Source organism: Heterodontus francisci, chromosome 17 (assembly GCF_036365525.1).
Source record: "Heterodontus francisci isolate sHetFra1 chromosome 17, sHetFra1.hap1, whole genome shotgun sequence".
Taxonomy (NCBI): domain Eukaryota; kingdom Metazoa; phylum Chordata; class Chondrichthyes; order Heterodontiformes; family Heterodontidae; genus Heterodontus; species Heterodontus francisci.
Window position 1 is genome coordinate 18,204,644 of NC_090387.1, and position 19,077 is coordinate 18,223,720.

The following is a 19,077-nucleotide window of genomic DNA, read 5'->3' on the forward strand; positions in this document are numbered from 1 at the left end:
ACATAATTCTAATTCTGTTTGGAAGCAGTCAGGGTTTTATCAGTTACCTTCCTGGGTCATGGCGAAATAGAAGTGCTAACTTTTGCTTTGATTCCTCTTGCTGTGGCACCATTCCATGGGTGCTGAAAGTCATTGTGTAAGCCTACATGGTGAGTGCATACGCCCTTTTTGATAGGGGCCATTATATGGTGCCGGTGATAATAGTAACCCCTTTCTTCCCCCGCCCTCCCCCCAACCCAGGACTAGGGCATTGAGGCAAATAGTAAAACCCAACTCATGCCACCTCAGATTTCGGGCATGGCTACAGACTAGAGCTCGAACTTTAGATTGTGGGGCTCGCTACCACACCAAGCAGGGGATCAATTCAGTTTAATAGTGAAAATGCTAGCCTATAGATTTCCCCCTCCATTGGGGGTTTTAGTAATAAAAACAAAAAGTGCTGAAAATATTCAGCAGGTCTGGCAGCACCTGTGGAGAGGGAAGCAGAGTTAACGTTTCAGGTCAGTGACCCTTCTTCAGAACTAGCAAATATTAGAAATGTAAAAGGTTACAACTCTAGGAGTGATGCTGAGGATTAATGAGTAATGAAAGGAAAAAGTTTTTGTTTAGCCAACAGAATTTAAAGCAATTAACTGGTTACCTCATTTGAAAATCCAGTAATGTGGAGCGAGAAACAGAGAAACCTTTCATCAGAACTGAGAATTTCCAGCTCTTTTTGTTTTTATTTCAGATTTCCAGCATCTGCAGTATTTTGCTTTTATTTTGGGGCTTTTAGTAAATTTGGAAAAGGCTATTGTGATGCATATTGTATAAGCTATTGGAACAAGAGAAGATGATAGGTTCAATATCTTGCAAACATTGGAATATGTAGACTTTATGTCTTACTACATTTCAGATGTTATATGCTGTCTGAAGAACATTTCTGTTATATCCTGTGAGGTGAGGGTGGAAGTATATAGAAATAAAAGCATATTTGAATTATGCAGGCACTCCAGCAACAGAACATACTGGAGCCGCAAAGTCTGCAACTTCTTGATTGGCATGTATGAACTGTGCTTTGTAACATTGTTTAAGCTTTAGCCTTACAAGTCCAAAATCTATGTTAGCACTTTCTACTATAACAGTATTCCTATCCTAATCAAACAGTATATCCACTGACTTATTTGCTACAGGAATTCTGCAATAATGTAAATACAATGTCTACTGCATGTTTCCTGTCTTGTCGCACTCCTGTCACATTCAGATACTCTTATTTTTTAAGAGTGTGTAGGAACACTCCAGAAGCATCACTTGAATATCTACAGCTCTTTGGTCTTTGCCCACTTTGTAGTTTTAATAAGTGACTTATCTACACTTTAACAGAACAATAATGTTTTAAATGGTATGTCTTATGAGGACAAGAACATGTCCTTTGGTCTGTCTTAAGTGGTACGGCAGGAAATTTGATTGTTTAATCAGAATATGAAATGTTGTTTGCATTTCCTGTCATGCTGTTCCAGTTTCTCTATATTGCTCTTTAAGTGAAATAGGCAGCCATTTGGAATGTACAGAGAAACTCGAGGAATAGAAAATTAATATGTGTGCAGACTTAATCTTACAAATCACATTTAAGACATCCATTCTGGTCTGGAGCCTGAATAGTAATTAAACTCTGAACCAATCTAGTGTTTGTAGAAAGCAATTAGAATTTGTGCCTTCCTGTAACAACAGAATAATGTATTGTGCATAACATGGTAAAATGCTTCTGTCTCTGTTTGATTGAAAGTAAGTCTTGCATCGTTTTAGTGCCTTATTGTTGACTCCCAACTAATTTTGTAAGAAGTATTTTTAAATTGCTCACTTTAAGTTCTCTGAAATTAAGTTTAGTCGAAGTAAATTCAAAATGACGACCTGTTGGTATTTAGCGAAGGTAGGGAACAGCCAGTGACTTAAGTGTTAGTGCTTGCAAGTACTTTGTTAGAATATAGATGGAAAATGCTGAAACAGTAGGTAGAGGTTGATTAGAAAATTTTTATGGTTATGGTGGAGTGCTGTAGCTGTTTTTGTCACCTAATTTTTTCACATTTCTCTTTCCATTAAAGGGTTTATACTAGAAAAAAGTAGAGAGCGAATCAGAGCAAACTGGGGAAAAGTTAGTTCATATTTGAGCCATGTATTTTCATTCTCATCTGTGTTTGCATTTTCTTTTTGATTTCCAGCTTTTGTGGTTTATCTTTGTATGCTTTGTTATTTTTTTTTAGAGATACAGCACTGAAACAGGCCCTTCGGCCCACCGAGTCTGTGCCGACCAACAACCACCCATTTATACTAATCCTACATTAATCCCATATTCCCTACTACGTCCCCACCATTCTCCTACCACCTACCTATATTTGGGGCAATTTACAATGGCCAATTTACCTATCAACCTGCAAGTCTTTGGCTGTGGGAGGAAACCGGAGCACCCGGCGGAAACCCAAGCGGTCACAGGGAGACCTTGCAAACTCCGCACAGGCAGTACCCAGAATTGAACCCGGGTCGCTGGAGCTGTGAGGCTGCGGTGCTAGCCACTGTGCCACCCTTTGTTAGGATTTTCTAGTCTTCGTTCCATGTAATGCAAACAACTAAAACAGTAAGATATGAAAATTTTGTTCACAAATCCTCTGTTCCATTCTCCTTGTTTCACTGTTTCTCTCTGCTCTTTCCTCTTCTGTGTCCTGTACTGATACTAATCCTCTGGAATGAGGGAAATGTGATAAAATCAAATGAAAAAGGCTATTTCAGTAGTCCCTCGTTACGACTATTGAAAATTTCCTTGCTCACCATCTGGTACAGTTGAGGACAATATGGGGAGGAGCGTTTTGCTGGGCCTGTGTCGTCTTTGGTTTAGATCAAGTGGAATTTTTGCATGGCTCTGGTGTAGCTAGTAAATATGTAATGAAAATGCCAAGTATGCTTATCATTGTGAAGTATGTGCTCCGAGGTGAGGGCTGGGAGGGAGAGGAGGAGGAATCATGATTTATGTATCTACTAGCTGACCAAAGTACACACCTGCACCGCAGTAAGAATTTTTCCCCAGGCTCAAACTGGGCTTGGCATCTGGTATGTGTGAAGTGATTATGTTTGCATCAAATCAGAGGCCTGTTGTGTGTCCTGTCAGAATAATTGGTCTTTTAATTATTGGTGGTTGGGTTTAAAAAAAGGGGCTCTGGTTAATGGTGTGTAGCAAATCATTATTGTGATAATGACTTGGGATACATCAAACTGGAAGGAGCGCCAGAGATTGTATAATACCTGAAAACTGGAGATTATCCAGTAAATACCATTTCTCTAAATGAATGGATAGCAAGAAGGTGGTTGAATTACTTAAATTAATGCTTTTCTATGAAATCATAACCCAGCAGCAGTGAAATTGTAAATTGAAAAGATCATCCTCAATCTGTAAAGTGAGTATTTCTATTGATGCCATATTTGTTTCCATTTAACTTGTTCAAGATAGAGGATTTTTTTGCCCCAATTGGTGAGACTTCACGGGACCCAATTGCTTGAAACACCTTGATTGTTTGCACATTCCTTCATCCAGATAGAGTGGTTAAATGCACTTTGGAGTCTGCTCCCATGGAGGTAAATGCTGACACAAACTGGCTGGGATGATTTCTGTATTTAAGTGCGTGCTGTGTTGGGAACCAATGCAAGATTTATCAACTTATATTTTTGGCTAAAGGAAGTCTCCCTGCTCGGTTCTTGATTTGAGATGATGTCTCTTTGAGACAATTAAAACTTGTGCTTGTTTTGAAAGGGTTCAAGGGAGGTGATGAGGCTTGTGGGAAATTACTTAAACTCTGTTTAGGTGTGTCATTTTTGAATGTTGAACTGTTGTAAAATGATCATGGCAATATTCTGGCCTAATCTGTCCTAATACAAGACTGAATAGGAAGATCGGGTCAAGTTTTTAAAATACGTTAATCTTTTGTGTAAGAAGTGGCTAAATTTCCCATTCATGTTTAATGTTGTCCCTAGTGCTTAGGTATTGAATATGTCTTGAGCACAAAGTGTCTAGAGGCTTCTTTATACTGGAGAGTATAACTTCCCTCTTCCTTGTAATCAAGATCCTTCCTCCTATATGTGGAACTGATTATCTTAATTGAAGTACTTTGCCCATTAGCAAAACTTTTTTTTGCAGCTTGCCAAATACTGTGTATCCAAGTTCAAAATGAAACCATCGTGCCCACAATAGCAAGAATCAAAATATGCCTGATAGCTTCCTTTACACAAACTATAAAATATTTGTTTTGAATCTGATTGGGGAATAGCAGAAAACTTCAAATAAACTAAAATCTGCATAAGTAGTAATAGATTTCCTTACAGAGCATTTGGCTGGTACAGTAGAGGCAGTTCACAACATGTTTGTATATGCATGGATGAGGAAGATCATTTGGTTCATTTGTTCTGGAAAACTATTGTTTTCGCCCTTGGAGACAGTTTGAGCCGACAGAAATTCATAGCAAGTGTGGTTTTGGGTAAAGAACTTACTGATGTCAGCCCTCCATTTCCGTTTTTGTTAGTTTTGTTGTTGTGGTTTCATGTATTCTGGACTTGTTTCTTTTTGAGATTCGTTTAGTCATCTTTCAAGTTTGAATTGCCAAATTATTTATTTATTTTCCCTCCACTTATTTCTCTGATGCTAGGGATCAGATCAATGGCTTCTCTTCACTGTCTTAGGGTTTGAAAACTTTTCTATGCTTCTGTGATCAACATGGTATATAGTATGCAAGCTCAGGTCTGAGCAGGGCTGTATCGTTTTAGCATAACATTCTCTAGCTTCTTTAGTGATTTAACAATATAGCCAACATTTCATTTGTCACTGCTTATTAAAATAATTATATGTAAAGTGCTTTGAGCTAAATAAAACTTTTTTCTTATTTGCTTTTATTGGTGCCCCTATGGTGACAATTTACTAATAACCAAGTTTATGAACATTCCATATAATTCAGTATACTATGAAAGATATCATTTGCATGTATGTCCACACTTTTTTCAATGTGCAGTGTGGCATTGGTCTCTACTGGACTAACAACAGAGGTCATGAGTTCAATCTCAAGATGCCACATTGTGAAATTATGATAAATCTGGTCATTTCTGGGCAAGAACCAAACACACCCACAAAAACCACACGATGCTGTGGAAACACTCCTTTTCAGGGAAGGGAGCTTATTTCAAAGTCCAAGGGGATAATGTATTTACAACAAGGGACAAAGCCCACCACAGTTGTTGGGCAGGTGTTCCATACTATCAATATGTGGACAGTTGGGGATCTCGGCTAGATAGACTGCCAAAATGACAAACCAGCATTGGTTTCCAAGGGATCAAACTTATTTTAAGACCATATGCTCTATAATGGCAGCATATTCTAGAATGTGATGGGTTAACTTTCAGTAATTTTAATATTTGTCTATTTATATTCTAATCTTGAATCAAATGTTTGTCTTTTAATATGCACTTCCTGCAAGTGTAATACATAATTCCTGTTGCGCTTGCCTCTTCATAGTTACATTGAATCTACAGCACAGAAACCAGCTATTTGATCCAACTGGTCTATGCTGGCAGTTAAATTCTACACCGCCTCCTTCCACTCCTCTTCATCTAACTCTATCAGCATATTCCTCTATTCTTTTCTCCCTTGTGTTTATCTGACTTCCCCTTAAATGTATCTGCTATTTGTCTCAATTGTAGCACATTTGGCATTCTTACCACCCTTTAGGGATGACATTGCTATCCTGCATACAATGTCATGGGAGATATGGTAAGTTCTGTGCATAGAATTTTTTATTACCCTCTGTTGCTTTCTGAGAATATATTCACATTTTATGACCGTATACATCAGTCTGCATTCACATTTCTAAAGCCTTGTATGATTATGGATGTTTTCAGAGATATTTTGAGATCGTTGTATTAGATTTCTAATTGCACACATTTTACAAGATTGTATGTTTACACACAATTTATTACTTGTAAGTCAGAATATGATTGACAAGAGTCAACAGTTTCATGGAAGAGAAGTCATGGTTGACAAATGTATAATTTTTTTGATACAGTAACTAGCGGGGTTTCTTTTCTTTCTTTCTTTCTTTCTTTTGGGCCTCCTTATCTCGAGAGACAATGGATACGCGCCTGGAGGTGGTCAGTGGTTTGTGAAGCAGCGCCTGGAGTGGCTATAAAGGCCAATTCTGGAGTGACAGGCTCTTCCACAGGTGCTGCAGAGAAATTTGTTTGTTGGGGCTGTTGCACAGTTGGCTCTCCCCTTGCGCCTCTGTCTTTTTTCCTGCCAACTACTAAGTCTCTTCGACTCGCCACAATTTAGCCCTGTCTTTATGGCTGCCCGCCAGCTCTGGCGAATGCTGGCAACTGATTCCCACGACTTGTGATCAATGTCACACGATTTCATGTCGCGTTTGCAGACGTCTTTATAACGGAGACATGGACGGCCGGTGGGTCTGATACCAGTGGCGAGCTCGCTGTACAATGTGTCTTTGGGGATCCTGCCATCTTCCATGCGGCTCACATGGCCAAGCCATCTCAAGCGCCGCTGACTCAGTAGTGTGTATAAGCTGGGGGTGTTGGCCGCTTCAAGGACTTCTGTGTTGGAGATATAGTCCTGCCACCTGATGCCAAGTATTCTCCGAAGGCAGCGAAGCTGGAATGAATTGAGACGTCGCTCTTGGCTGGCATACGTTGTCCAGGCCTCGCTGCCGTAGAGCAAGGTACTGAGGACACAGGCCTGATACACTCGGACTTTTGTGTTCCGTGTCAGTGCGCCATTTTCCCACACTCTCTTGGCCAGTCTGGACATAGCAGTGGAAGCCTTACCCATGCGCTTGTTGATTTCTGCATCTAGAGACAGGTTACTGGTGATAGTTGAGCCTAGGTAGGTGAACTCTTGAACCACTTCCAGAGCGTGGTCGCCAATATTGATGGAGCATTTCTGACATCCTGCCCCATGATGTTCGTTTTCTTGAGGCTGATGGTTAGGCCAAATTAATTGCAGGCAGACGCAAACCTGTCGATGAGACTCTGCAGGCATTCTTCAGTGTGAGATGTTAAAGCAGCATCGTCAGCAAAGAGGAGTTCTCTGATGAGGACTTTCCGTACTTTGGACTTCGCTCTTAGACGGGCAAGGTTGAACAACCTGCCCCCTGATCTTGTGTGGAGGAAAATTCCTTCTTCAGAGGATTTGAACGCATGTGAAAGCAGCAGGGAGAAGAAAATCCCAAAAAGTGTGGGTGCGAGAACACAGCCCTGTTTCACACTACTCAGGATAGGAAAGGGCTCTGATGAGGAGCCACCATGTTGAATTGTGCCTTTCATATTGTCATGGAATGAGGTGATGATACTTAGTAGCTTTGGTGGACATCCGATCTTTTCTAGTAGTCTGAAGAGACCACGTCTGCTGACAAGGTCAAAGGCTTTGGTGAGATCAATGAAAGCAATGTAGAGGGGCATCTGTTGTTCACGGCATTTCTCCTGTATCTGACGAAGGGAGAACAGCATGTCAATAGTCGATCTCTCTGCACGAAAGCCACACTGTGCCTCAGGGTAGACGCGCTCGGCCAGCTTCTGGAGCCTGTTCAGAGCGACTCGAGCAAAGACTTTCCCCACTATGCTGAGCAGGGAGATTCCACGGTAGTTGTTGCAGTCACCGCGGTCACCTTTGTTTTTATAGAGGGTGATGATGTTGGCATCGCGCATGTCCTGGGGTACTGCTCCCTCGTCCCAGCACAGGCATAGCAGTTCATGTAGTGCTGAGAGTATAGCAGGCTTGGCACTCTTGATTATTTCAGGGGTAATGCTGTCCTTCCCAGGGGCTTTTCCGCTGGCTAGGGAATCAATGGCATCACTGAGTTCCGATTTGGTTGGCTGTATGTCCAGCTCATCCATGACTGGTAGAGGCTGGGCTGCATTGAGGGCAGTCTCAGTGACAGCATTCTCCCTGGAGTACAGTTCTAGGTAGTGCTCAACCCAGCGGTCCATCTGTTTGCGTTGGTCAGTGATTATGTCCCCCGATTTAGATTTGAGGGGGGTGATCTTCTTGATGGTTGGCCCAAGAGCTCTCTTCATGCCATCATACATTCCTCTGATGTTTCCGGTGTCTGAGCGGGGTAGATAAAGGGAAACCAATGGAAATAGTCTATTTAGATTTTAAGGAGGATTTCGATAAGGTGTGACACAAGAAGTGGTTCATCATTTGTCTGACCCAAACTCTGCAAGAAGGCTGTTTTTATGCATAAAAAAGCATGTCCTTGAGTTTAATTCATTGACGATTTATTAAGATATTGCCAGAGTGACCAGATTCTCTTCTTCCCCTCCCCCCATTTGAATTTCCTAAGGCTGCTTTAATTAATTGCTTCATCAGAAGTTTGTATTCATATTGAATTGTGTACCCACTCTGATTCTCTCTAAAGCACTTCTGCCAGAAGCGCATAGATATGTTTGTTTGTTGCCTTGCTGACCCCATCCTATTCTTGCGTTAAGACTGCTTTTATTTTAGTTCAGTTGCCAAGATTCTGATTTCATGTAATTGTTAACTATCCCTATTTCATGCTGCTGCTTTGTTCTATATATCAATTAATTAGATTCTTCTGTCAGCAGTAATTAATGTGTTTTTACATCTTAAATGTGTAGTTATTTCTTGCACATTTCTTTAACAAGTGCTTCATGCAGTTCATGAATTAATAGGAGCACTTATTTGAATCTTAAAGATTAAAACTTGATTAGATTCATTAGGACTTGGCACCAATTTCGGCTGACACTGCAGTGCAGTACTGAGGGAGTGCTGCACTGTCAGAGCTGCAATCTTTCAGATCAGATCTGAAATGGAGACCCCATCTGCCCCCTCGGGTGAATGTAAAAGATCCCTGGCCCTGTTTTGAAGAGTAGGGGATTTTTCAATATATATCCCTCAACCAAAATCACTAAACAAATGATCTGGTCATTATCACATTGCTGTTTGGAAGAGTTTGCTATATTGCAACAGTGACTACACTTCTAAAAGTACTTAACTGGCTGTAAAGCACTTTGAGACATCTGGTGGACATGAAGGGGGCTTTATAAATGCAAGTCTTTTTTTTTTAAAAGACATGAGTTGCTGGATGCTTTTGTTACCTCTAGACTTGATTATTCTAATGCACTTTACCCTCCATAAACTTGAGGTCATTCAAATCTCTGCTGCCTGTGTCTTAAGTTGCACCAAATCCCATTTGCCCATCTTCCCTGTGCTCACTGATTTACATTGGCTCCTGGTCAAACAATGCCTTGCTTTTAAAATACTCATCCTTGTTTTCAACTCAGTCCGTGGCTTAGCCCCCTCCTTTATCTGTAATCTCCTGTTGGCCCTACAATTCCAATTACAAGGCTAATTCTGGCCTCCTGGAACATTCACAATTTTAATCACTTCTCCATTGATTGCTGTACCTTCAACTGCCTAGGTCCTGAGGTCTGAAATTCCCTCCCTATATCTCACCCTCTTTCCCCTCTTTCCTCCTTTTAAGATTGTCCTTAAAACCTACCTCTGCCAAGCTTTTGGCATCTGGCCTAATATCTCCTTATGTCAAATTTTGTTCCATAACACACCTTTAAAGTGCCTTGGCACATTTTATGTTAAAAAGGTGCTACATGAATGTAAGTTGATTTAGTTAGGTTTTTTTTGTTTCCAAAATATACTTTATTCATAAAAATCTGTAATAAAAAAAAACATGACAAAACCGTTCCAAACAGCACCAAGTCAAAAAAATACAGTGCAAAGGAGGTCAGTTTCCTTCAATACAGGAGTGAGTTGCCTCACAATCCTTCCATTTAATTTTTCATGCCATATACATTTTTACAGTAAACAAAAATTTTCCCGATACATTTCGAGGGGTTTCCCATGGATCCAGCCCCTCAGTTCAGCTTGGTGGGGGACCTTACACAGTGGTCTTTCCCCATTGAGCCTTTGCTGCGGCTGCCCCAAGCTTTAGTGCGTCCCTCAGCACATAGTCCTGGACCTTGGAATGTGCCAGTCTGCAACATTAGGTCGTGGACAACTCTTTGTGCTGGAAGACCAGCAGGTTTTGGGCAGACCAAAGGGCGTCTTTCACCGAATTGATAGTCCTCCAACAGCAGTTGATGTTTATCTCTGTGTGCATCCCTGGGAACAGCCCATAGAGCACAGACTCCTGTATTACAGAGCTGCTTGGAATGAACCTCGACAAAAACCACTGCATCTCCACACCTGTTTTGCAAAGTCACATTCCAGAAGGAGGTGGGCAACTGTCTCTTCCCTACCACAGCCACAGATTTAGTTAGTTCAGTTCTGAACCTGGGAATCAAAGTTGATGTCAATTTTATCCTGGACACAGGAATGCAGTGAGAAGGGTATTTTCATCCTCCTCTTCGGTGATGACCCAATTGGAGTTTAATCTTGAAGTGTACAAACACCTCGAGGCACTTGCTTTTTTTCTCTACTGGGGATCAACTCACCACTATTGCACAGCTGAGCCTGCTCAGTGGAGGATCATTGGAACATGACCCTGTTCGTTTGAATATATGGATAGAATAGAGCGTAGGAAACTGTGCCATGTGCCATAAGCCATACTGAATTCCATGACCATTGTAGAGACTTCACCTTCCAAAAAAAGTTTTAACATTCTTTTGATGAATTCTTACACCCCTGAAAGTGAGCGATGTAAGGGATTGGGGCCTTTCCTAAATCAGGTACCAAGTGCCAGCATCAAGCACTCTTGGGTAGAGCATATGCAGGCTAGTTTCCTCTATTGTGCTCCATTGATTCCATCTGAAGCCTTATTGGTGCTGAGATTCTGCCATAGGGTGGGCATCAGAGTCCCAGCTGAGCTCTGCCCATAGGCGTGGCAACAGCTATTTCTTTCCATCCTAAATAAACAAAGCTTAATTTAAATATGGAAATGGGTGTGGAGATGTCAAAGTATGCACAGGATATTGTGTGGAATGTTCTGTATAAACTGAGCAGCTTATTCAAAGCCACAGTAATACAAATAGAAGCGTTTTTAGACTACCTGGAATTTTTTTTCATAGGCACTTGGGGTGTCATGAACCAGTTGTTCTTAAACACTACTGTTACTCGCACCAATGGGGGGAAAAACCAATCTGAACTCTAAGAGGAAGGTCAATGAAGAAATGCCACTCAGGTAAAGGTGCATAAAAGGTGTTCTGTGCACACCCACTAGTACTCGCACATCAGACAGGTGAATATACCTCACTTTGTAAACAATTAGTGCTTCTGGAGGTTTCTACTAAAATGAGCTGAGATGTATACCCAGTGGCATCAGTAAGTTCTGGCTAACTAATGTTGGCTGTTTCCTCTGACACCATGTAACCTAATCACACTCATGTTTTCAATAGCACTGCAAAAAACAGCATGTTGGGGTGATCATCTGCTTGTATAGCTTGGTCTGCTGTATCTGCCAAGATGCTGCCAACCATTCTGAAGACTCCAGCATGCTTGGCATTGCAGTGACTGGAGGAACTGTCTTCACAAGGTCTGGATCAACAGAGAGCCAGTTGCAAAACTGCCATGAAGCTGGCATGTCCAGTGACGCTTATTAGCTGTGGCCTAAAACTTAGCTTCATCTCCTTCCAGGCATGTTGCAGTATTATGGAGCTGGTGTCAACGTACAAAGGACCACTGTTCTTATCACCTCGTGCAATATCACCTTCATTACAGTAGCTGTGAAATGGGGTAGAATGTGGTCCTGTTCTGTAACTTGCTTACTGATTGATGCTGTATCTGAGGCTTCCTTTCCCTTCATTGTTGCCTGCCAATTCTTTTAGCCTTGGCAAAATATGTTAATGGGCTTATCAGCCTTTTAAAAAGATTTAAAACTATTCTGTCACTTTATTATGATCCGCATCTTCAATCTGCAGCCTTTTAAATTTCCATGCAATTTGCCATCTACCAATCATGTGCTTCCTGCACGTGTCAGTCTGTTCCTGGGTACTGCAAATAATTATGAAATGAATTTACCCAGGAAAATTGAGTGCTATTAGCACTTTGTCATTCTGGCGAGTTTTGTGCAATTTCTTCTCCATTTAGAGTGGACTGGCTCCAATACCTCAAAATTGTCCCAGTTGCTTCAATTTTTTTTACAGGAGCAATGTCTGTGTTCTTTCCAAATGAGAGTGGCAAATAGTACCAATTTGGAACCGTTTGGTGCTCTGGGGCCAGGCCACCAGAAACAGGATTAAAATTGCCAAGCAGCTACAACCAACCAGGCACGAAGACCTCCATTCTATTTCATCTGACCTGGATTCAAACCCAAGTCAAGTGTGAAAGGGACACTGGTAACTCGTAGCACTTAATTTACCTGTATGTCTATGAAGTTTTGCCTTCAAGGTGAAGGATGCCGGTGCTAGAGGATCGGGATACTTTTGCATTAGTTATCCTGTGCCAATTTACAGCTCAACTATAAAGAGGTTAGAGGCAGAACAAAACTCCAGCTCCACTACTTTACGAACTAATCCATCCTGCACAACTACATCACAATATATGTACCTCATCCAACCTGAAAACCATCGAGGAAAGATGGGAAACTAGATTAAAACATCGAGGCCAATTTTAGTTTTTTGGGAGAAGTGGGGGGCGAGGGAGGAGAAGAAATCTGGGAATTCTTCTGAGTTCTTTATGCAATTGAAACCAGTCCAGGAGATCACTCTGGCCCTGCTAATGTCATATATTTACCTACTTTTTGTACAAGGTGATCTCTACTCTGATCAGAAACAGGTCCAGTTCTACTCTACTTTGCCAACCATTTCTATAGTTGAGAATGATTAGCGGTACATTGGGTGACTTGTGTAGTGGGCATATGCTCATTAGGACTAGGGTTGAATCAGTTCAAAATTGATCAAGTTACACCCTTCTAGTTAACAAAGGAGATACTTTTGTGACAACTGATTGAGAAAGGCTCCTGTGATGGGACAGTGTAATTTATTGTGCATATTTCACAATACAAGTGGAATGCTCTCCCTGAGAGTGTTGGTGGAGGCAGATTCAATCGAGGTCTTCAAAAGAGAATTGGATAATTGCCTGAAGAGAGAGAGAATTTGCAGGGCTACGGGGAAAAGGCAGGGGAATGGGACTAGGTGAGTTGCTCTTGCAGAGAGCCAGCATGGACGTGACGAACCAAATGGGGGTCGTCATCTGTGCTCCAACCATTCTATGATCCTATGATTCTAAGTACATTAAAAGCCATAAGGAAGTATGTAGATTGTGAACAAAAGCATTTTGTCAAATTATCACCTAGTCAAATTATGTATAAAATGGAACATGAAGTGACATCACAGTTGATATTCAAATAACTACCCAAACCATGTGAACAGAGCTGTTGCTACGGCAGAAAATCAAATTTGGGACAAACCTTTAATATTCAGACATACAGTCCTACCAAATTTAGCATTTAAAAACCTGGTGTAACTTGGAATGTCATTGGAAAATTAATATTTGGTTTATTCCTATTTTGGAATGAAAATTTTTACAATGCACTACTTTGTCTCTGGAAAGTTGCCATATAAATATGGAAATACAATCTGAGATTAGGACTGGGGACTCAGCTGTATTTTGTTGACGAGCTGACTCGTACTGGGGTACAGTTAGTTACACTGTCACTGATCACCTCTGGTACCTCACACAACCAATCACCTTTCCTGCATGGTCCTAGACAGCATCTACAAAGTGTACAACTAGTGGGGGAGGGGTCAATATAGCAGAGTCCAAATCTGTACTTAGCCAGTGTTGAAACATGAGGCATTTGACAGCAATGTGGACAGAAATCCTGGCTGGAATTCAATGCAACCCCACCCCTTGCACCACCTGGGAATAAGCTAGAAGGTGGGTGTTTTGGGTGGAGGGTAAAATTGTGTGGAGACCGTTTAAGGGCCTCTTCCTGCCACCGCTGGTATTCTACCAGCAGTGGACGAGCACTTCACCTGAGGAGGCACCCCAGTAATACCTGGCTGTTGAGGGGAGGTGGTGGTGGGGACATCCTGATCAGGTATTGTCCCTGGCAAGACCTGACCCCCAGTTAACCTCAACATATCCATGTTCCTCTTGATGGATGTAGTCCTAGCATTGACCACCACTCCCTGCAGCTCTTGGAGGTGGGACTTCCTGTCTCAAAGGGGCTGAGGTCCTGACTGAGGCCAATTAAAGGCCTGGGCCATGTAAAATAGCAGCAGGGCTTCCAGGCCCGGTGGAGGTGGGCTCGTCCCAACTTTTCAGCCAGTGTGCGGGGCCACTGCCTCACCGTTAAATTCCGGCCCTTATTTCTTCTTCCCCACCCTCCGTCCATTTCCCAAGCTAGGGATATTAAAGCCAGATGCAGCACCCCTAATGTTACCCTGGATCAGATCGGTTAACAGCACAAATGGGAATCAAACCTGGGACCTTTTTGATGTGTATTGTTCAGCAACACAGTGACAATCGATTGAACGATCAGGCAAGCTTTTCTCTTCTTACTGAGTAAAAGAGCAATTTCTTTTCTTTCTTTCAGAATTATAAGCAGCATTTGACCTGTATGAGCTGCTGTGACTATCCTAAGTATGAGTTTTGTACAGTCAATTTCAATAATGTGCTCTTGCTGTATGCTGTCAAAGTTTTCATAGATGTGTATCATTATTGCAATTGTTTATCAATGCATGAAAAAAGCTGTAATGGCAAATTGTTTTCAGGCAAGGATCATGGGAAGGCCTTTTGGTAGTTGGTATGATCGTTGGTGACTGAAGAAGCCAAGAAGTTTTCAGGAGGAAATCTTACAGCAGTGCAGGCCTGAAAGTACTTTTTCTTGAACAAGGATGAAATGTTGCAGGTTTCTTATGGTTAAGCCTCAATCCAAAGTCAATGGTGAAAATCCTGGTTCACTTTTGCAGGTGGGGGAGTTCCAAAGTCACTTTGTAATTTGTCTGCTGCAGTAGTTAAAAGGGTATTGTCAGCAGGGTTCCTGCCTAGCTGCAACTGTCTTACAGCCATTCTGGCTGGAAAATACCTATTTTAGTCTCAGCTGCAGAGTCAGTCTGTCTACAACAGACTTTGTTAGTTCCATTCCTGAAGATAGGAGTTATTTGCATGAAGTGGGCTGTTTTAAATTTCAATGTGTTTTCCCCAAAGCTAATTCAGATGTGGATAATGGGTTTCATCTTCAATAAACAGACACCTGTTTATTGACAGTGGCCTGGAGAGGTCACCTGACCTCTACTCCATTTTGCCTGTGGCACAAATGTGTCCATTTTCTTGTGGTTCAGTTCAACAGTTAACTTTTATTTCATAATTCCTCCAGTTCATTTCTTTCTGCACTGTTCCCTTCGTTAGTGTGGTACTGGTTTAGTCTCATTGTTGCTGGGGAGAGGGATGGAGTGTGTAGTTAGAGAATGGAGTTTGAAGCAAGGACTGAAAGTAATGGCTTCAGTCTTCCCAATAAATAATTGGAGGAAATTCCTGCTCATCCAGTACTGGATGTCAGATAAACAGACTGACAATTTAGCAGCAGTGGAGGAGTCAAAAGAGGTGGTGGTGGTAAAGTAGAGCCGGGTGTCATCAGCATACATGTGAAGACTGATGCTGTGCTTTCGGATGGTGTTGCCTAGGGGCAGCATGTAGATGAGAAATAGGAGGGGGCCAAGGATAGATCCTTCGGGGACGCCAGAGGTAACTGTACGGGAGTAGGTAGAGAAGCCATTGCAGGTGATGCTCTGGCTACGATTAACAAATGAATTGAACATAGTCTGTAACTGAAAAAATTTTCATAACTGCAAAAGGAGCCAATATCATTTTTTTTTCTTTTTCCTCACCATCTCTCCTGTCTAGATTGGAGCAACTACCACCTTGTACCATCCGTAAACTCAAGCATGTCCAAAACTCTGCTGCCCATATCCTAACTTGTAGCAAATCCCGTTCACCCAGTCCTCAAGCCCTACAACTCTCAAATCTCTGCACTCTAATTTTGGTCTCTTGTGCATCCCTGATTTTATTCACTCCACAATTGGCAGCGTGCCTTCAGCTGCCCAGGCCCTAAGCTCTGGAATTTCTTCCCGAACCTCTCCACCTCCCTCTCCCTTTAAATTGCTCCTTAACACCCACCTCTTTGACCAAGCTTTTGGTCACGTTTCCTAATATCTCCTTATGTTCCGTTTCAAATTTTGTTTGATAATTGCTCCCATGCAGTGACTTGGGACATTTTACAAAGTTAAAGTGCTATATAAGAGCAAGTTATTGAAGTAACTGACATTGGTTGGGACATTTCTCTGAGCATTAGTAGCACTTTAGTACCTCACCCAACAGCCCCTTCTTCAGCGGTCAGTCTTGTCTATTTGTTATTGGGCTCTGTGTATATCTTTCCAGCAGGAGTCACTGGACAGCAATCAAAATAGGAACTATGGCTGGTGTCTTTCCCACCCCCAACCCCTTATTTGACTTAATTGCTCCAAAGCCAGTTGTAATGTCCAACCATTAAACTTGACTCAAATTTAGCAAACTCAACATAGCCAGGTTATATAAATATTGAACTCTGGTAGATGCCAGTGTTGCAGCTGTACTGGAACAGCTTGGGTAGGGGTGCGACAAGTTCTGGAGCACAGGTCTTGTGTACTATTGCCAGAATGTTGTCAGGGCGCATTGCCTTTGCAGTATCCAGTGCCTTCAGTCGTTTCTTAATATCACATGGAGTGAATTGAATTGGCTGAAGACTGGCATCTGTGATGCTGGGGACTTCAGGAGGAGGCTGAGATGGATCATCCATTTGACACTTCTGGCTGAAGATTGTTGCAAATGCTTCAGCCTTATCTTTTGCACTGATGTGCTGGGTTCCCCTATCCTTGAGAATGGGGATATTTGTGGCAATTAAGCAATTGAGCAATTAAGTCAAATATGGGGAGGTGGTGGCATAGTGGTATTGTCACTGGACTAGTAACCTGGAGACCCAGGGTATTGCTTTGGGGACATGGGTTCAAATCCCACCACAGCAGAAGGTGGAATTTGAAATCAATTAATAAATCTGGAATTAAAAGCAAGTCTAATGATGGCCATGAAACCATTGTCGATTGTTGTAAAAACCCATCTGGTTCACTAATGTCCTTTTAGGGAAGGACATCTGCTGTCCTTACCTGGTCTGGCCTACATGTGACTCCAGACTCTCAGCAATGTGGTTGACTCTTAAATTTGACTCTTACATGCCCTCTGAAATGGCCTAGCAAGCCACTCAGTTGTATCTAACCGCAACAAAGTCAATAAAAAGGAATGAAACCAGACGGACCACCCGGCATTGACTTAGGCACCAGAAATGACACCAGCAAACCCAGCCCTGTCGACCCTTCAAAGTCCTCCTTACTAACATCTGGGGTCTTGTGCCAGAGTTGGGAGAGCTGTCCCACAGACTAGTCAAGCAACAGCCTGAAGTAGTCATACTCACGGAATCATACCTTACAGACAATGTCCCAGACACTGCCATCACCATCCCTGGGTATGTCTTGTCCCATGGGCAGGGCAGACCCACTAGAGGTGGTGGCACAGTGGTATACAGTAGGGAGGGAGTTGCCCTGGGAGTCCTCAACATCGACTCTGGACCTCATGAAGTCTCATGGCATCAGATCAAACATGGACAAGGAAACCTCCTGCTGATTACCACCTCCCACCCTCCCTCAGCTGATGAGTCAGTACTCCTCCATGTTGAAGAGCACTTGGAGGAAGCACTGAGGGTGGCGAGGGCACAAAGTGTTCTCTGGGTGGGGGACTTCAATGTGCATCACCAAGAGTGGCTCGGTAGCACCACTACTGACCGAGCTGGCCGAGTCCGAAAGGACATAGCTGCTAGACTGGGTAGGCAGCAGATGATGAGGGAACCAAAAAGAGGGGAAAACATACTTGACCTCGTCCTCACCAATCTGCCTGCCGCAGATGCATCTGTCCATGATAGTATTGGTAGGAGTGACCACCGCACAGTCCTTGTGGAGACGAAGTCCTGCCTTCACATTGAGGATACCCTCCATCGTGTTGTGTGGCACTACCACCGTGCTAAATGGGATAGATTTCAAATAGATCGAGCAATGCAAAACTGGGCATCCATGAGGCGCTGTGGGCCATCAGCAGCAGCAGAATTGTATTCAACCACAATCTGTAACCTCATAGCCCGGCATATCCCCCACTCTACCATTACCATCAAGCCAGGAGACCAACCCTGGTTCAATGAAGAGTGCAGGAGGGCATGCCAGGAGCAGCACCAGGCATACCTCAAAATGAGGTGTCAACCTGGTGAAGCTACAACACAGGACTATCTGCGTGCCAAACTGCGTAAGCAGCATGCGATAGACAGAGCTAAGTGATCTCATAACCTACGGATCAGATCTAAGATCTGCAGTCCTGCCACATCCAGCCGTGAATGGTGGTGGACAATTAAACAACTGACTGGAGGAGGTGGCTCCACAAATATCCCCATCCTCAATGATGGGGGAGCCCAGCACATCAGTGCGAAAGATAAGGCTGAAGCATTTGCAACAATCTTCAGCCAGAAGTGCCGAGTTGATGATTTATCTCGGCCTCCTCCTGAAGTCCCCAGCATCACAAATGCCGGACTTCAGCCAATTCAATTCATTCCGCGTGATATCAAGAAACGACTGAAGGCACTGGAAACTGCAAAAGCTATGAGCCCTGACAATATTCCGGCAATAGTACTGAAGACCTGTGCTCCAGAACTTGCCGCGCCCCTAGCCAAGCTGTTCCAGTACAGCTACAACACTGGCATCTACACTGCAATGTGGAAAATTGCCCAGGTATGTCCTGTTCACAAAAAGCAGGACAAATCCAACCCGGCCAATTACCATCCCATCAGCCTACTCTCAATCATCAGTAAAGTGATGGAAGGTGTCATCAACAGTGCCATCAAGCGGCACTTGCTTAGTAATAACCTGCTCAGTGATGCTCCGTTTGGGTTCTGCCAGGGCCATTCAGCTCCTGATCTCATTACAGCCTTGGTTCAAACATGGACAAATGAGCTGAACTCAAGAGGTGAGGTAAGAGTGACTGCCATTGACATCAAGGCAGCATTT